Raw genomic sequence first — 17,011 nt, forward strand, 5'->3', positions numbered from 1 at the left:
CTGGACAGTCACACGACCGCATGCACTCAGTTGGAGAAAACTAATATCTCCAACTGCATATTAATCTCAATTCTCAATCAGTATTCAGACATCATGTGTTGTTGATGTCCAGCTTTTAGATGACAAAAATGCAGGTGTTTATTAGGAAAGTGAAATCCTAACAAAAATGTTCCAAACGTTTTACTAAGAGGAGAGGCTGGAAAGGGTAATAGCTACCAATGCTATTACTTGTATACCCAGAAGCTTAGTCACATTTCTTCCTCCATAGAATAGAGACAACAGGTTAGAAATTTTCAAAATCCTCCACTGGAGAATCTTCAAGGTAAACAAGCAATCACTTTTAATGATCTCTCATAATCTCTCAAAAGGGGAGGATTAAAAACTGCTCAAGTGTACTTCTACCCATTTTTTTCTAATGTCAGCTGCTCATGAATAATATCTCATCACCAATAATAGCCAAAGCATCTGTAAAACAGTCTGATACATCATTGGAAGGATTTCTATAACTTATTTATAAAAGAACACAGTAAAGAATAATTTTCCGTTTTAAAGGTCTTTCCAAATCTGATGAAAAGTGATAACATCCAGAAAATACTGGTATATCTATACAAATATATAACTATATAAAGAACAGAAAGCTTTCATAAATTATTTATATAGCAGCTGTTCAATAGATAAGAAAAATTGATAAAGACGACACTCGGAATAACTGGAGGCAAGCACAGATAGCAAAGGGGTAAAGATAGTCAAGAGAATGATCAGCGACAATATCTTCAGCAGACAAGAGTTAAAGTCACCTTTCTCAAAAAAGGTACTGTGGGTAGCATTAACTGCCAAATACATACACTGGAGATGAGCAAGGGAAGCTCAAGAAAAAGACCGTTCAAAGAAAGCAATAAAATCAAACAATTTTAAATGGGTAATTTTTCATTTGTTGAGTTTAGCAATACTAGGTAACGTGAATTTTTTTTTTCAAAAATTCAGCATTTGGCCAATTTTTAAAGACCACCTTTTTCCTTCCATTTCTTTTCCATTTTAACTAAGGTAAACTTCAAGGTGAACTTTAGTTACTCCTCCCATCTTCTCCCCCTCCCAAAAAAATGATCAGTTCGAATAAGAGAAAGCAACTCTTATGCCTGCTGAAATTTTATGTGACAGGACAGACTCAGAAGGACTAATAGCACTGAAATTTCGTTAGGAAATGTCAATCTCAACAAGATACAAATGGTGACAAGTGGTGATTTAAGCTTCAATGCCATGCCAATACCTAGAGAAGAGCTTCTATTAGGATATCATCTTGATGATGCCGGACTAGTCACGTATCCCAAAAAAGACTGAAGAATATGCTTCAACAACATGAAGTGTTAGGTCCGCGTCGGGAAAGCAGGGTTTGCTGCCTTAAACTGGGAGCTAGAGGAGGAATTGACTCTGAACTGTTGGCTTTAACTGGAGAGACAGCATGAAAAAAAAATGGGAATGCCAACGTAGCAATAGCAACCTTTGCAAAAAGTATACAAACCCAGCTTCCGATGAATAGAAATTGCATGTACAAGTATCGGTAGCAACATTGAAGGACAAGTTCTTGGTCTTCGGAAAAAGCAAAGTCAGATCCATTTGAGCTATTAAGCTAGATATTTAGACACTGAGAGTTAAAAAAAATGTTGCTGCATGGAAAGATGTGCCTACACAATGTCCCTACACAATGTCCCAGAGAAAGATACTCCTGAATAATGTCAAAGACCTTTCCCTGCTTAAATGAAAGCATTATTATATTGTTTTAAGCAATGTCATCGGGGTTACTTCTTGGTTCTTCAAATTGATGTCAGGATAGATCAGGAGCAAAAGGCAGTTTTAAGATTATGGATTGAACCACAAAATACCCAATAAACCTTTGGGATCCCCACAGGACAGAAATATTATGGATATGTTAAGAAGGGAGCCTGAGTAAGACTGAGCCAGTCCCTCTGACTCCAAAAGCTGAAGCCCAGAGTGCACTGACAAATATGTATTTCTTCCTCTCTCCCCAGGAACCACTTTCTAATGACTACGGTATATCACAAAGACTTGCGCCATCATTCTGCTTTATGGGAGACCAGAGACCAGCACAACTTGAGTCCATTTTTCAGTTGTACTGCTCCCTCAACACACCAGAAACCAGGGGTGCTCCTGAACCACCTTCCTATGCGACAGCAGAACACTAAAGTTAATTTCACCCAAAAGTAAATTTTGGCACAAAGGAAAATCCTTCAAGTGCTTCATCCCTCTTTTAAATACTAAGTATAATAAAGGCAATAGAGTTCCCCAGGCATACTATATAGCCTGTTGTAAGTATTTTCACGACAAGATTCAGTCAACCCAACCACAAAATGTTAAAAAAACCTAACAAACAAAAATTCTATCCTCTCTTCATATGGCAGAAAAAGCTATATGCTTACACAATAATAGAGAGAGATAAAATTTAACTGGTAAATATGCATTTTGAAGCATTCATTCCCAACCTCTCTGAGTTGACTTACTCCCAATAAGGATTTCTTCCCCAACATTACATTCAATGTTATAAAAATAGCTGTCTCTTGCTGTATTTTTTCAGAGCGCACCATCGTATAGTTTATCCAATAGGTTTTTCAGAAATTTAAAAAAAAAAGCTCAATACCTCCCTTCCCAACAGTTCTGTAAACACTTAAAATATCTGTTGATAAGCCATTTTACTTAATGCTAACTGTTCTTGTAGTTTTGTCTTCCTGAACACATTTTTATATACCGCAGGCACAATTATTAGAAGAATTAAAAGTCATCTGGTAAGCAGACTTTGAGCCTCATGATTTTGATTCCAAAACATAGGCCCTAACATAAGCTTTCATTTTGCAAGCAGACATAATAGCAAATCCTTCATCCTCTGCACTTGAAATCTCTGCTAGCTGACAGCAGTACCTTATGCCCCCTTTTCAGTCAATTTATATCACTTTGTTACCTTTCCTTAGGTCTTCTTTCCTCCCCGTTTTCCCCCCCCCCACCCCTCCAGAACATAGTCATAAGGTTCATGGTTCTGGTTCATGTCATTAGTCTTTTTTGAAATAGTGTTTAACACACTGTCCTGAATGGACCTCAGAAAACACCATGGTTGTTCTCAAAAGAAAATGTATTCTAAATTGTGCAAACAAGTGCATCCCAGATATAATCTCATGACTATCGAAGAGCAGAAAGTGAACTGACTGGAAGATATCTCCTACACTAAATCAGGTTTTCTCTCCGTCCTAGGCTTATTTAATAGTAATTATTGAATAGGGATGTTGAACTATATTCTGAAGAGTCTTATGGACAGTGTGTTTTGTGATGATCACAGTAGTTGCATCAAAATAGAAAAAGCTTGTGAAATTTGGAAGGTTTTTTTGTGTGTGGAGAAACTCTGGATGTAATACCAAAAATCTATAGGCTCAAGAAGCAGCTCGTAAAACACAATAAACTTCTCTCTGAATAGCTGGGTCTCATGGCATTGCAGGATTGAACTGGAGGTCTCAGATGATTGTTTCTCTTAAAGAATTCTTAGTACATCTTGATTGTAGGCTTGAAACAGAAATGCATTCTATTTGTTCGTTTTCTTTGAAATGTTTTAATAAAAATGAGATAAAATCACTATTTTACAAAGTGAAGGAGAGCAAACTATACTTTTAACAGTTTGCCTGTGTTTCAAATGCAGATATTATCAAGCTAATAAAAAAATTTTATAATAAATATCTGAACATTTCCAAGCCACAAAAACCTATTTGGATCTGCATCACAGTAGCACCTTCTGTGGGTTTATTTCAAGTCTTTTTGCCCAGAATAAACAATATTTGCATTGGCAGACTTCATTAATCAAGTCACAATGGTCATGCATTTGTAGAATTGCATATTTCAAGATCCAAATTTTAACACAAACTATTGCACTGGACAGAAAAAGATAAAGGGTTTGTACAGAAGCAGATGTTTCCCAAAGATAAACTTTACCTAAACACAATTGTGTCATTTCCACTACATTTGAAGGTTAAGTGGAAACTGTTTTCAACATCCTTAGCAAGAATTGCTCCTCCACAATTTTCCTCTCTGTGTATCTGAATGTAATTCATATCATAACCTAATATCAATTGTAAATCACGCAATTTCTGACAGAAGTATGATGAATACACATTCAAATAAAAGAAAAAAGTGGTGGAGCAATATAGTCCCTGGAATTTAACACTCTGTGGTCAGAAGGTCACATATGTTAAGTTTCTTATTTATATCCCTATTAAAGCTCTGATCTGTGGGAAGCAGGATAGAAGCAATGTGACTCATTTTACAAATAAAGAATGTATTGTTGTTGTACTGTACATGTTTTGTTTCTGGGTACTTAATGACAACAGTGTATGAACTGCAGGTGATTATAATAAGGGGAAAAAAGATCTTCATCAGGAGACATAAATATTTGTTCCTACTACCTCTCTGGTAAGTGCTTCATTAAAAGCATAACAAAATACATATTTTATGAATGAGTCATGCAAATTAATATTCTTCATAATTTTTTCTGATTTCTATGTACCTCTTGACATCAATTTATATACAGGCTGACCAGGTATTTTAGCTGCAGTTATGCTGAACAACAAGCATATAAAGAAGGAAGAATACGGAATTTATGTACATTGCATACTTCAATTCAAAATAGCGAATTATTCTGATCGAAAGATTAACCGAGGTCATCTGAAACCAATCTGGCAAGCCTTTATTCACCAGAGGAGTCTCTCCATGACACTCAGCACAATCTATACTGTGGCTTAGTATTTGTCCCAACTATTTTGACCTGTGACATTAATATTTTACTGACGTACATCACACAGGCACATAAAAAAATGACATAATAACAGTTTTGTATCAGCAAGGTATTAATGTCCCCTCCAAGAAATTTTGTTTGAGAAATAATCAAACAAACACATGTTCTTAATGATCCAGAGGTTAGGCAATAAAAACAAATAACAGTAGAGGACAAAAGAAGATGGACAGATAATAAACTGTCGAGCATATAAAAAACAAAACAAACAACAACAACAAAAAGCTGAGCTCTTTTTAATGAGTGGAAAGACTTGTTTGGGAATTTGGGGGTTGGGTGTTTTGGGGTGGGTTTTTTGATGTAAGCATTCTAACTCTCGCCTAGTACAAAGGCCACTATTACATGTACCCAGATACCTAAATGCCTACACAGACTTGTTATAGCCAAAACTCTTTCAGGTGGTTTTTTTTTTTCAGCTTAATCTATATTGGCAATGGATGCTGAGGAAGTATTTTTATTTCTCGCGGTTTCTTGCCATAGTTGTGAATGTGCTTGGCATGAGTTTGATAGGACAGCATTACCTTGGTTATGGCTTCTTCTTTCTGGCTTAAATATATTCCCTTTGAGCATATTCCTTTTTAGTTGCAATAAAAAGTGTGAGTCTTATTGTTTGTTTGTTTTCTTTAGGAGAAGCAGCTGTAAAGTCATAATTATGTTCACTTCCCACATTGGCAACAAGCAAGCTTCACATATTTGTGCATTTGAAATCACCTATAAGGAGGGGCTGAACCACTTTCACCTAGAGGTTTACAATTTTCCCAGTATCTAAAATATACTGCTATTAAAAAGGGCTTTTGCTTCATTTTTAATTATATTGAGAATAGCTAATAAATCAGTTTGGAATATATTAAATAATTAAAAGTGCAGTATCTGTAGAAAGATACAGCACTATAATAATGTTATCAGTTCAATTATTTTCATAAATTCAAACTTGAAACACAGCAAGCACAGTCGATGATTGTTTTCCAGACATTAGGAGCCAGGTAGTGACACCTCAGTCAAGAAATGGTCTTTGAGAAAAGAAAGGGTGAAAGGAGGAGAGGTTGTGAGGAAAAAGAATGGCAGCAGAGACCCTGGAGAGTCAGAAAAGCTGCAAAAGCTTCAATGCTCACTCTGCTTGTACACCATATACCTCCTTGTACCTTCTGTTTGTCTTGCCCACGTAAAACCGTGTTTTGGAACAGGGCCCATCTCTTGATAGTTGGAGTGCCTAATAAAAGCTAGTGTCCTGCTTACTCCTTTATCAATATCTCATAAGCAAACATCATTATTAAAACAAAATTTTTTCACCCTTTTGACCTAAGCATCTACCCAAAATTCAGGCTCTAAGTCCTTGTTTCTCTCAAGAGGAGAAACTGATGATGGAGTCTGGAATTTCTTCAGTGCAATCTACAGTAAATTGTATGTTAAAGCCCAATTTTCTTGAACACGACAGGAATCAAGCAGCAGGAGATAGCTTCCTTGCTCACAGCTTCATGCCTCTTTTTAGCAAGTACTTTACGTAAAACTCTCTAAGCTCGCAGTATAACTGCTTCTTTGGTTGCACCTGGAGCTTCCCTGTTCCTTTTCTGTGTGCTCCTGTAGCATCTGCCCTTTTCCTCACACGTACTGACACCCAGCTGCAGCCAAAGCCCTTCCCCTACCTCTGCATTTAACTTCCAGCCCACCAAGTAACTGCTCCAACAGAATAATGAACAGCATTGTACAAAAATTGAATTTTTAGGGTTTTTTCCAATATATTCAACCATCTCTAAACACAGATGCATTTAACCGTTCCCTCATTCAGCTTGAAGAGAAGGTGGCTGTTACATTTTGCAGCTACACCAACGTTTCTTCCCATCCCTAACACAACCATAACAATACCACCCCACCATTTCATTCTTTGCTGAACATTAGTATTTTGTCTTTTTATTTGCTGCTCTACAAAGAACAGTACATTTAGAAAACTCCTTTTATATTAATTTTCATAAGTGGAACAATCTTTCAAAAATGAAAAGTCTTTTTCGTCTCATTTTTCTTTCTGTGTGATATTAGCACACACAGAGAAGCTGGAGGCATTTTCTGAGGAACTAGAAATGGCTTGGCAGGAAATAGATCATCTCTTACATTGGGTATTTCCACAATCTGTCCACCAAATTATTTTTTAAAATTTGGCTGGAAGTAGACTGTCACCCTCTGTACTACCAGATTCACACAGCTACTCAGAGAGTCTCTCCAGATCACCACCACCACCAGTTTTCACGCTCGCATGCTGAGCACCACAGCCCAACGCTGAGAGTTGCTTTCCCTTGACAGGTAGGCCTCACCCCCTCTTGGTTACAGAGTTTCTAAATTTAGAAACTCAAGACAATGGCAAAGCAACAGCGCTTGGTGAGAATCCATAATCTTGCAAACAAACTAATCTTTAAAAATCCTTCAGCCTACATGTGGAAGCTGGCCAAAAATACTATTAATGAACATTCTTCAGTTTCATGGGGACTTTCCGAAAGGTCAAAATGGAGCTACATTATTTACGTTTTATGGGAAGATATATTTAATCTTTATAAATAACACTGACTTTAATGGACTGATAGATGTATCTTCTAATGTACATTACAAGAACAATCACCCACAGCGTATGAAAAATTTAAGATTTCCCTGTTGATTAGTCTTATTTGTCTGTTACTTAACAAGTTTTCAAACCCTCAATAAAATGTAACTTTTTCTTAAATGTGTTAACAACCCACAGATGTCAGAAGGGTACTTTGAGCTTTGAGAATGACATATGTAAAATGGCATCTTCAGTCTTCTGGCTTCTTGAATTGCTGATAGGTTTCAAGAGAATGGATCTTTAGTCACTCTTAGATAATGCAGCAGCTTTTGGCAGCAGCAGTTTTAAGAAGTCTGTTACAAAAGGGAGTGTCCATGCTAACGACATGCTGCTAATACAAAAATGACTGTTTTAACAACTATGTTAAGTCTCTTAGCTCTGTATTTTCCATGGCCACAAAAGTCTCATGAGCTGGCAAATCAGGAAGTTAGTAAACATTACGTCTTTAGAGACACATCAAGGATCTAGATAGAGCCTTACAGAGTGCTAAAAGCAGCAGACTCTAAAGCTTGACTGAAAAGATGCAGCTCTGCAGGCTGGGTCTGTAAATAAATAAATAATGCAAAGCCTCTGTAGACGGCACACCGAGCAGAACACACAGCGCACACCGACTCTGGCCCAGTAGACTACGCTGCCTCCTGGGTGCTTGTTAACCATAATAAAAGAGGAAACTGAAATCTAAATCTCATATAATGGCAAGGAAATACAAGACACCTTTATTTCAACCTCAGTGGTGTTGATGGGTTTAAAAGGTCAGCAAGCACACCTATGGGACAGATATTTATATTATAGTAAAATAAGGATTACGGATAAGGGTCTTTAAATGCTGTATTTAAAATATGAAAGAATTTTAGTGGATTTAAATTCCTTTCTACTTTGATATACTGTATGTGTGGCACTATCATGGGATGCACAGTACTACCAAATACAAAATGGAAATTAGAGACAAAAACCCCAATGGTAGGCATTAAGAAATACTAAACTTAATATCGTTGCTTGATTTTTTTTTTAAAGATGAAAAGAGCATAAAGCTCACAGAATTCACAGTGAAAATATATACAGTAAGACAAAAAAAGATATTTCTATCAGAACTGAAAACCAGACAGAGAGCTTGGTCAGAAGATGTATAATCTCTGCTGTCATAACACAAAACTAATGGTGACAAGCAATCTATAGCAGAAAAGAAACACACTGAAAAGGATGCTGTAAATATATGTCAAGAAGAATATAAACGAAACACAATTTCAAAAAGGGGACCAAATCTCTGCAAAACAGTCCAAATTGTTTCTGTGCTAGAAGTGACCCTTTCTACATCTGCCCATCTGCCAGCAGATCTGACAGCTCCAGTTGCCAGTATAATATATCTAGCATAAGGAAGGATTTTCAGAATCATAGTAATAATCTCTTCACAACTATCAACACCCACAGAATTCACTTTTGGACATCCACGCAGACATACCTAAAGGAAACAGGATTTACTTAAAAGTAAAATAGTAGTATCTCTAGTTATGACTGATTCCATGCTAAAACATGCTAAGACAAATTAACGGAGCATTGTTAAATACTCAAAACTAAAGAAATGTGAAGTTTCTTCCGTAATTTGACAAGTCTTGGTGACAAGTCCACAACTTAGTTTCTAGGAAAGTAAACATAAACATAATGTTATCTGCATGCCCATTCCTAAGACCTGAACCCAAAAGTTTTGAGATGTCTGAATCAGAACATGGTTTAATTTCTGTGTACAAATACTAATTCTTGGTTTCTGCACAGCTTTCATTATAGTAATTATTAATGGTATGATGACTTGGCTTCCTTTCACAAATATATAGCACATCTTCTTACGTATATTACTATACGTGCACTGCCATAACAATGCTATTGTTACCATGGTCTTAAAGCATATTTTGAGACTTCAAACAAAGTCCTAAAACCTGTGGTATATTTACAGTACATCTGTCACTCCCAACAAGTCTCAGAACTTGGCTCCAACAGCTCATTACTTACGCACAAACAAAATGTTACTTACCTCTCCCAGGCAAGCAGTCAGTAGAACAATTCATCACAATAAAGGATTTGCCTCCATTTTAGGAATTGGTATCAGCGTAGAAATGTACTTATTTTCAAAGAGGATAGCCACAAAATGAGTAACATTTTACTACAGTTTTAAAGCAGATATAATTTCTTCAAAATGGTACTAGCCTGTTTCTTGGACAAATTGAAATTCATTGTCAATATTCATAATCTGTTTTTGACATAGCAGCCATTAATTTAAAAAAAAAAAACCAACAACAACAAAACCAACAAAAAAAAAAAACCACAAAAATCCAAAACACAGTTGATTATCTAAATTCTGGAATTCTTTCAGTCTTCACTATGACTTGTACTGTAAATCCAGATGTACCTCCAGATACACATAAAGGCAGCTTATTTTCAGTAAGACTCCTCTTTAAGACCATGCCTTTTGTCTCACACTTCCTAGTGTTCCCAAACAAGAACATACGATAGGAAGAAGCAGGCACTTTTCTTCAGTTCGTCCATAATGCAAAGGCTCAAGTGTCTGAGAACTCCAAAAACAAGAACAAAAAAAACCAAATTATGGGTACCACAGCAAACACAGTACCTGAAAGAAGCAGAACTAATCTTAGCGAAATAAACTCTCCTTAGGGACTAATCCATTAGGTGGATAACGTTGGTTATGTTCTCGCAGACTAAGCTGGAAAAGTCTACCAGCAAGCTGATAACACAGTGGAGATATGGTGCTACCCATTTTGGAAATCTGAGCAGGAAGACAGATTTATTTCCATAATTCTGCTTAGACTAGACTTGACATGAGGGAAGAGGGGGAAGGGAAGGAAAGCTAACTGATTACCAAGGCAGTCTTGTATACTTCTAGTGTGTGCAATTCCTCTCTGTGCCAGAGGAAGTTTCTGAACAAAAACAAGTCATCTCATTACAATGGAATATAACCAATACCAGGGGTCTTGACAATGGACAGTCTGAAACTATTGAACAGCCATTTTCAGGCACATTAAGAGTTTAAAGGGATACTCTGTGACCTTAAGAGAACGAAGAAGATCCCAAACAAGCTCAACATTTTGCTAATGATTAAACATGAAATAGTCATCCAAGAAGCTTCAATATCATAAAGCAAGAAACAAATGAACACAAACCTCTAAAAGAAATAGATACATTTAAGCTATTATGATGTAGGCCTTAAAACTGCTTAATATGAGGTTAGTCTATTTCAAATTCAATTAATATACATGCCTCTTCAAAATTAAGACTTTCAAAAATCCTAGGCTATGCATGATCTACCCATACCATGAATTCTTTCCAAGTTCAGCAGATACTTTGATGATCTATGACGATTTCTGAACCTGTAAAGACTAATTTCAAATCATGGATCTTACATGCTATTTTCAGGGACAAAACCTACGTAGTTTGGATGGTCACCAAGCTGGTTTTGTACAAGTGAATTTGGATAGGTGAAGAGCTAAGTGCTTTATATCTGCCACCATTCCGTTAGAACATAGTTTATTGGAAAGGATGACACAGAAAAGACAGGAGAAGAAACAGCAGCTTAGAGACATAAAATAACTTAAGTTAAAGACCAGGAAATGCTTGACAGTAGTGCAGTTCTTCAGGCCAGTATAAACTGACAACAGAGTTAGCAGTGGAGAAACTGATGAAGATAGGGTAATTTCTTTCTTTTAGGGAAGTCCCAGGTTCTCCCAAGGGAACTCCAAGTTCTTTGATGACTTGTGTAACACTCTACCCATGAGGCCATACACCTTCTTGTAACATGTGTGTTCATGCAAAGAGTGCTGCTATTGAAACAGGCGTAACTATAGTGGGCAAAAAGCAAAGCTGTGAGTATTCTTTTTCAACTGAATGGAATTTAATAAAATATGTGAACTCTTTCATAACTTCCATGGAAACAAGCATGTGGTATTCACCTGAAAGAACCTGGAAAAAACCTTTGTGGTATAGTATACAACACAAATCCTTTACCATTTGGTATGCATATGTCTGCCTGTGTTTACATAGCATGCTCTTGTGTTAGTCTTAAAAAGCAAAGCTCATGCCACAACTATACAGAGACTGAGTTTCTTAAAAAAATGAAAATTTTATCTATTTAGAGATTCTTTAAATGAAAAAGAATTCTGAATCTTTCCTCTGTTTTTTAGGGGGTTCACCTAGCTAAAGATTTAGACTCAGAAAACAGCATGGAAATTATTACACTGGAACAAAATTGCACTGCTCTGCCTTTCACAATAATTATAATTGAGGTGGTGTAAGAGTAACTAGCATTAGGTCTTCTATAAATTACAATATTCTGAGGGAATGAGTCACAAAATACCAATGATTCTTTGTGCAGAAAAAACTCTTCATACAAGAACACAGAATATGAAATGTATAGATATAGCCCAGAAAGATTAAGTTGTGAGACCAAATTCAAACCTAACAAAAGAAACATCAGTGGATAAAACCATATGAAAAATAATTTTGTCACAGTAATCTACACTGGAAAAAGGCAGCGGAGACTTGCACAATATATTTCTCTGAAACAACAGAGCTCCCTGCAGCCACAGGAAGGACAGATGAAGGTACCTTTTTCTTCCCCAATGGATATTTCAGTAAAGAAGCTGATTTGTATCATGTCTGCTTTCCAGAAACAGATATAAATGCAACAGGGATGGACAAGAGGAAGGTAGCATACACATATAGCAAGGTAACTTTGAGCTCATGGTGCTTTTCGATCTCCAATGACTGCATTACCTGAACATATATGATAACAGGATATGAAGGGAATAGAAGGTCATTATAAAGCTAAAGTGAGAGATTCACCTGATAGAACAGAGATGGACAGGGGCCATAGGCTGGTATCAGACAAAAAAGCATTCACACCAGCAGTTCAGTTGAACTTTCAAGAAATACCTGAATTTTGGGAACTTTGTCTGCAATAACCTATTAAACTGTTGAAATACGGGAGGGGGGAAACATTGCCACCAAGGATGAAGAAAAGGCTGAGGTACTTAATGCCTTCTTTGCCTCAGTCTTTAATAGTCAGACCAGTTATCCTCAGGGTATTCAGCCCCCTGACCTGGAAGACAGGGACAGAGAGCAGAATAAACCCCCCATAACCCCAGAGGAAGCAGTTAATGACCTGTTACGCCACCTGGACGCTCACAAGTCTATGGGGCCAGATGGGATCCACCCGATGGTACTGAGGGAGCTGGCAGAGGAGCTTGCCAAGCCACTTTCCATCATTTATCAGCAGTCCTGGTTAACAGGGGAGGTCTGGACGACTGGAGGCTTGCCAATGTGACGCCCATCTACAAAAAAGGCCAGAAGGAGGATCCGGGGAACTACAGGCCGGTCAGCCTGACCTCAGTGCTGGGGAAGATTATGGAGCGGTTCATCTTGAGGGCGCTCACAAGCCATGTGCAGGACAACCAAGGGATCAGGCCCAGCCAGCGCAGGTTCATGAAAGGCAGGTCCTGCTTGACCAACCTGATCTTCTTCTATGACCAGGTGATCCTCCTAGTAGATGAGGGAAAGGCTGTGGATGTGGTCTCCCTGGACTTTAGTAAAGACTTTGACACTGTCTCCCACAGCATTCTCCTAGAGAAGCTGGTAGCTCACGGCTTACTTCGCTGAGTAAAAAACTGGCCGGACAGCCAAGCCCAGAGAGTTGTGGTGAATGGAGTTAAATCCCGTTGGTGGCCAGTCACGAGCGGTGTTCCCCAGGGCTCAGTACTGGGGCCGGTCCTGTTCAATATCTTTATCGATGATCTGGACGAGGGGATCGAGTGCTCCCTCAGTAAGTTTGCAGACGACACCAAGTTGGGTGGGAGTGTTGATCTACTCAAGGGGAAGAAGGCTCTGCAGAGGGACTCAGACAGGCTGGATCGATGGGCTGAAGCCAATTGTATGAGGTTTAACAAGGCCAAGTGCCGGGTCCTGCACTTCCGCCACAACAACCCCAGGGAACGCTACAGGCTTGGGGAAAAGTGGCTAGAAAGCTGCCCAGAGGAAAAGGACCTGGGGGTGCTGATTGACAGCCGGCTGAACATCAGCCGGCAGTGTGCCCAGGTAGCCAAAAAGGGCAACGGCATCCTGGCCTGTATCAGAAACAGTGTGGCCAGCAGGAGTAGGGAGGTGATCGTGCCCCTGTATTCGACACTGGTGAGGCCGCACCTCGAATACTGTGTTCAGTTTTGGGCCCCTCACTACAAGAAGGACATTGAGGTGCTGGAGCGTGTCCAGAGGAGGGCAACAAAGCTGGTGAAGGGCCTGGAGCACAAGTCTTATAAGGAGCGGCTGAGGGAACTGGGACTGTTTAGCCTGGAGACTAGGAGGCTCAGGGAAGACCTTATCGCGCTCTACAACTACCTGAAAGGAGATTGTAGCGTGGTGGGTGTTGATCTCCTTTCCCAAGTAACTAGCGATGGGACAAGAGGAAATGGTCTCAAGTTGCACCAAGGGAGGTTTAGATTGAACATTAGGAAAAATTTATTTACTGAAAGAGTGGTCAAGCCTTGGAACAGGCTGCCCAGGGAAGTGGTTGGGTCACCATGCCTGGAAGTATTTAAAAGACGTGTAGATGAGGCGCTTAGGGACATGGTTTAATGGGCATGGTGATGTTGGGCTGACGGTTGGACTCAACGATCTTAGAGGTCTTTTCCAACCTTAATGATTCTATGATTGTATGAATTATTCTTTCAACAGTATTCAAGAAGAAAATAAGCAAAGTCCAAAGAGGAAAATATATCCTTAAGAGATCTATTAAGAATAAACTATATTAGAAAGCTAAAACAGTGACCACTGAGCAGAATCTGGACAACTTCAAGTACCCAAGGAAGTACAAATGAGGTGCACCAAAAACTAAGAAATTGCTGTTAAGAGTAAAATGTAGATACAATTCCATCTGATCAACCTTGAAGTATGATACACACATCAGACTAAAGAATTTAAAAGTAATTCAAATTTTAAAATCCATACTGAGATATAAATGTTCAAATAATTTAAAGTGCTTCCATTTAGAAACTAAGATAAGAGAGTACAAACTTGCACAGGGGGTACTTGAGAGTGATTTACAGATCACACACATTCACAGTGAGCTACTCTTATGAATGTGTTTGCAAAGCACACAGTAGAAGAGAGACTATAGAAACTAAGATTTTAGATCTAAGTTTAAAAATATGTTTATTGTGCTTCAAAGCTAATGTTATTCATTACTCAGCCAATATATTAGTGCAGACAATATTCTCTCACTTCCTCTGGGTCTTCTTTAATCTTATCTGGATTTATTTTCTGTGTATTTCTGAGTAATCAAAAGTTATAGGCTTGATATCTCTTGACTTAAAAATATCCCTAGTGTTCCTGCCGTTTCTTTTGTATATATTCATTTTTTTAGTGAGTCTCTAAAACAAGGATTAAAAAAAAATCAAATAAGGTTATTTCAGTCAGAAAGAATCAGCAATTTGATTTCTTCCGATGTATTAAGTAAACATTCCTGTCAAGACAGCGATTGATCCAAGTTGGTGTTAATAAGGGTAGCGAAAATTTAATGTTAGGCATTCCTTCAGCAGATGTGCACATTCAGGACTATGGTAATGAAGCAAAAGTCGAAAGCACTTAACTCATCTTTCCTTTCAATAAATAAAATTATTCAACAAAACCTTCATTTGAATTATATACCAAAAGAAACCTAAATATACACACAAGACATTCATAAATAGAACTGTTGAGGAATTTTCTGACTAAACTGAAAATGACAATTTTCAAAGTTGAAATGTTTTGCAGAAATGTCACTGATTCAACAAACTTTCATCAGTGCACTGGCAGAGTACCCACCAGGGCCTGGCTGATCCCGGCCTGGGACCAAGGTTCCTGCAGCTCTGGCTAGCCGTACTACATGGGGTTTTCTAAGAGCCAGGGAACTGAAAGTCCTCAGAGCTCTGTATCACAAGAGTGCTTCCTACAGGAAAGTGCCAAAACCTTGAACTGGAGCTAACCTGAAGCTCTCAGAGACTCCAGACTCAATATTCTGGAGCCAGGAGCCTGGACAGTAGGACATGCCAGCTCCAACCCAAGAGCCTCAGCTGAATTCACTGCTGTCAGAGCTTTCAGATTTCATGTGCTAATGCTGGAAGCCTTGGCTTTCTGGGTGTGCTTGTAACCAGGCTGCACAGACACAGAAATTCACTGGGAAATTTCTTTACGACAGGCATGGGTTTTTTTGAGTTATGTTTAAAAACGGAAGTCATGTCCGTGAATACGTCATGACTCTGTAGCATAGTCTAAGTGTATTTGAACTAGGTTTAAATTACCTAGCTCAGGAATTGCTAGCAATATAGCTATGATACCACTAGCTGACCATCCAGTTACCTACCATCTTCCTGGATGCAATTTAGTCTGCTGCGTAACCATGAAGTACTAACACTGATTTGACCAGCTAACTGGTAAGAAAACCACAAACCACTTTGTCTTGACTGGATTTCTCTCTCTTGCTAATTAATTCAGGATGGCTAAATCAAGAATACACCACACTTCCCAGTGAAGGCAAAACCTTGATGTATAAAGGTAAGGCTATTTTTTTCTTGCCAGAATAAAATTACACATGGAAAAAGCATGGAATTTACAGGCAGGTGTGAGGGGAAATGAAGGTTAGCTGCACTATTCAGTACAGAGAAAATATATATGATGTGTCAACACATGGCAAAGTGTGAAGAATGCTTGCCTGCATGTATAAAAGAATATATGTATTCACAGTACTAAGCAACTTGCAGTTTAAGAAGTGGCTATCATAATATCTGTTGAATCCATAAAGAAATCCCTGGTTGCTGTAAGGTTTAGTTAAATTTAAACTTCAAATTAATCTGTAAAGATGCCCCTGGCTCTACCAACTTATTTATTGTAAAGAAGAGAGTTGACAGCCTTACGATTATGTTCTGTGGGACCAATGATAATACCATAAGTACTTGCTGGTTTCCTAGTAGACCAATTTACAGGTCTTGCTTAGGACTTGAACTCAGCCTTTATCAGTGAGACAAAAGACGGGCATAGAGAAATTCCCCAAAACTTCCATTAATTCATCTTTGGAAAAAGGATGTTGTTGCATAAATATCAAATGGAATTTCCTAACTGGCCCATGCTACTTCCATACACTTTCCAAAAATCATATATTTGAATCATTATAGCAATATAAAACTTCACATCTCATTCAGATTGGAAAGTTGGGAGCATTATAATACTGTCTGGGATTCAAGTTTGTTTTATTATTTTAGGCAGACAAGGTTTGGGGGTCGGTTCTATTTCATTGAGTTGTTTTGTTTGTTTTTCCCCTTTATTATTTCCTGGAACCCTAAAAGACTGACTGCTTGACAGAGACACTTGGTTCTGGGCACTTGCTTTCCCTCATTATCTCTGAAGAGGAAAAAAATACCTCTTTTGTTCCCCTTATCGCTTCACTAACTTATCCAAATATTCATTTCTCTTTTAAGAAGAAAAAGACAACTGAAATCACGTAGAAACTATGCCTTATATATTAAGAAAAACATTACCATCCAGGC

Source organism: Calonectris borealis, chromosome 8, assembly GCF_964195595.1.
Source record: "Calonectris borealis chromosome 8, bCalBor7.hap1.2, whole genome shotgun sequence".
Lineage (NCBI taxonomy): Eukaryota > Metazoa > Chordata > Aves > Procellariiformes > Procellariidae > Calonectris > Calonectris borealis.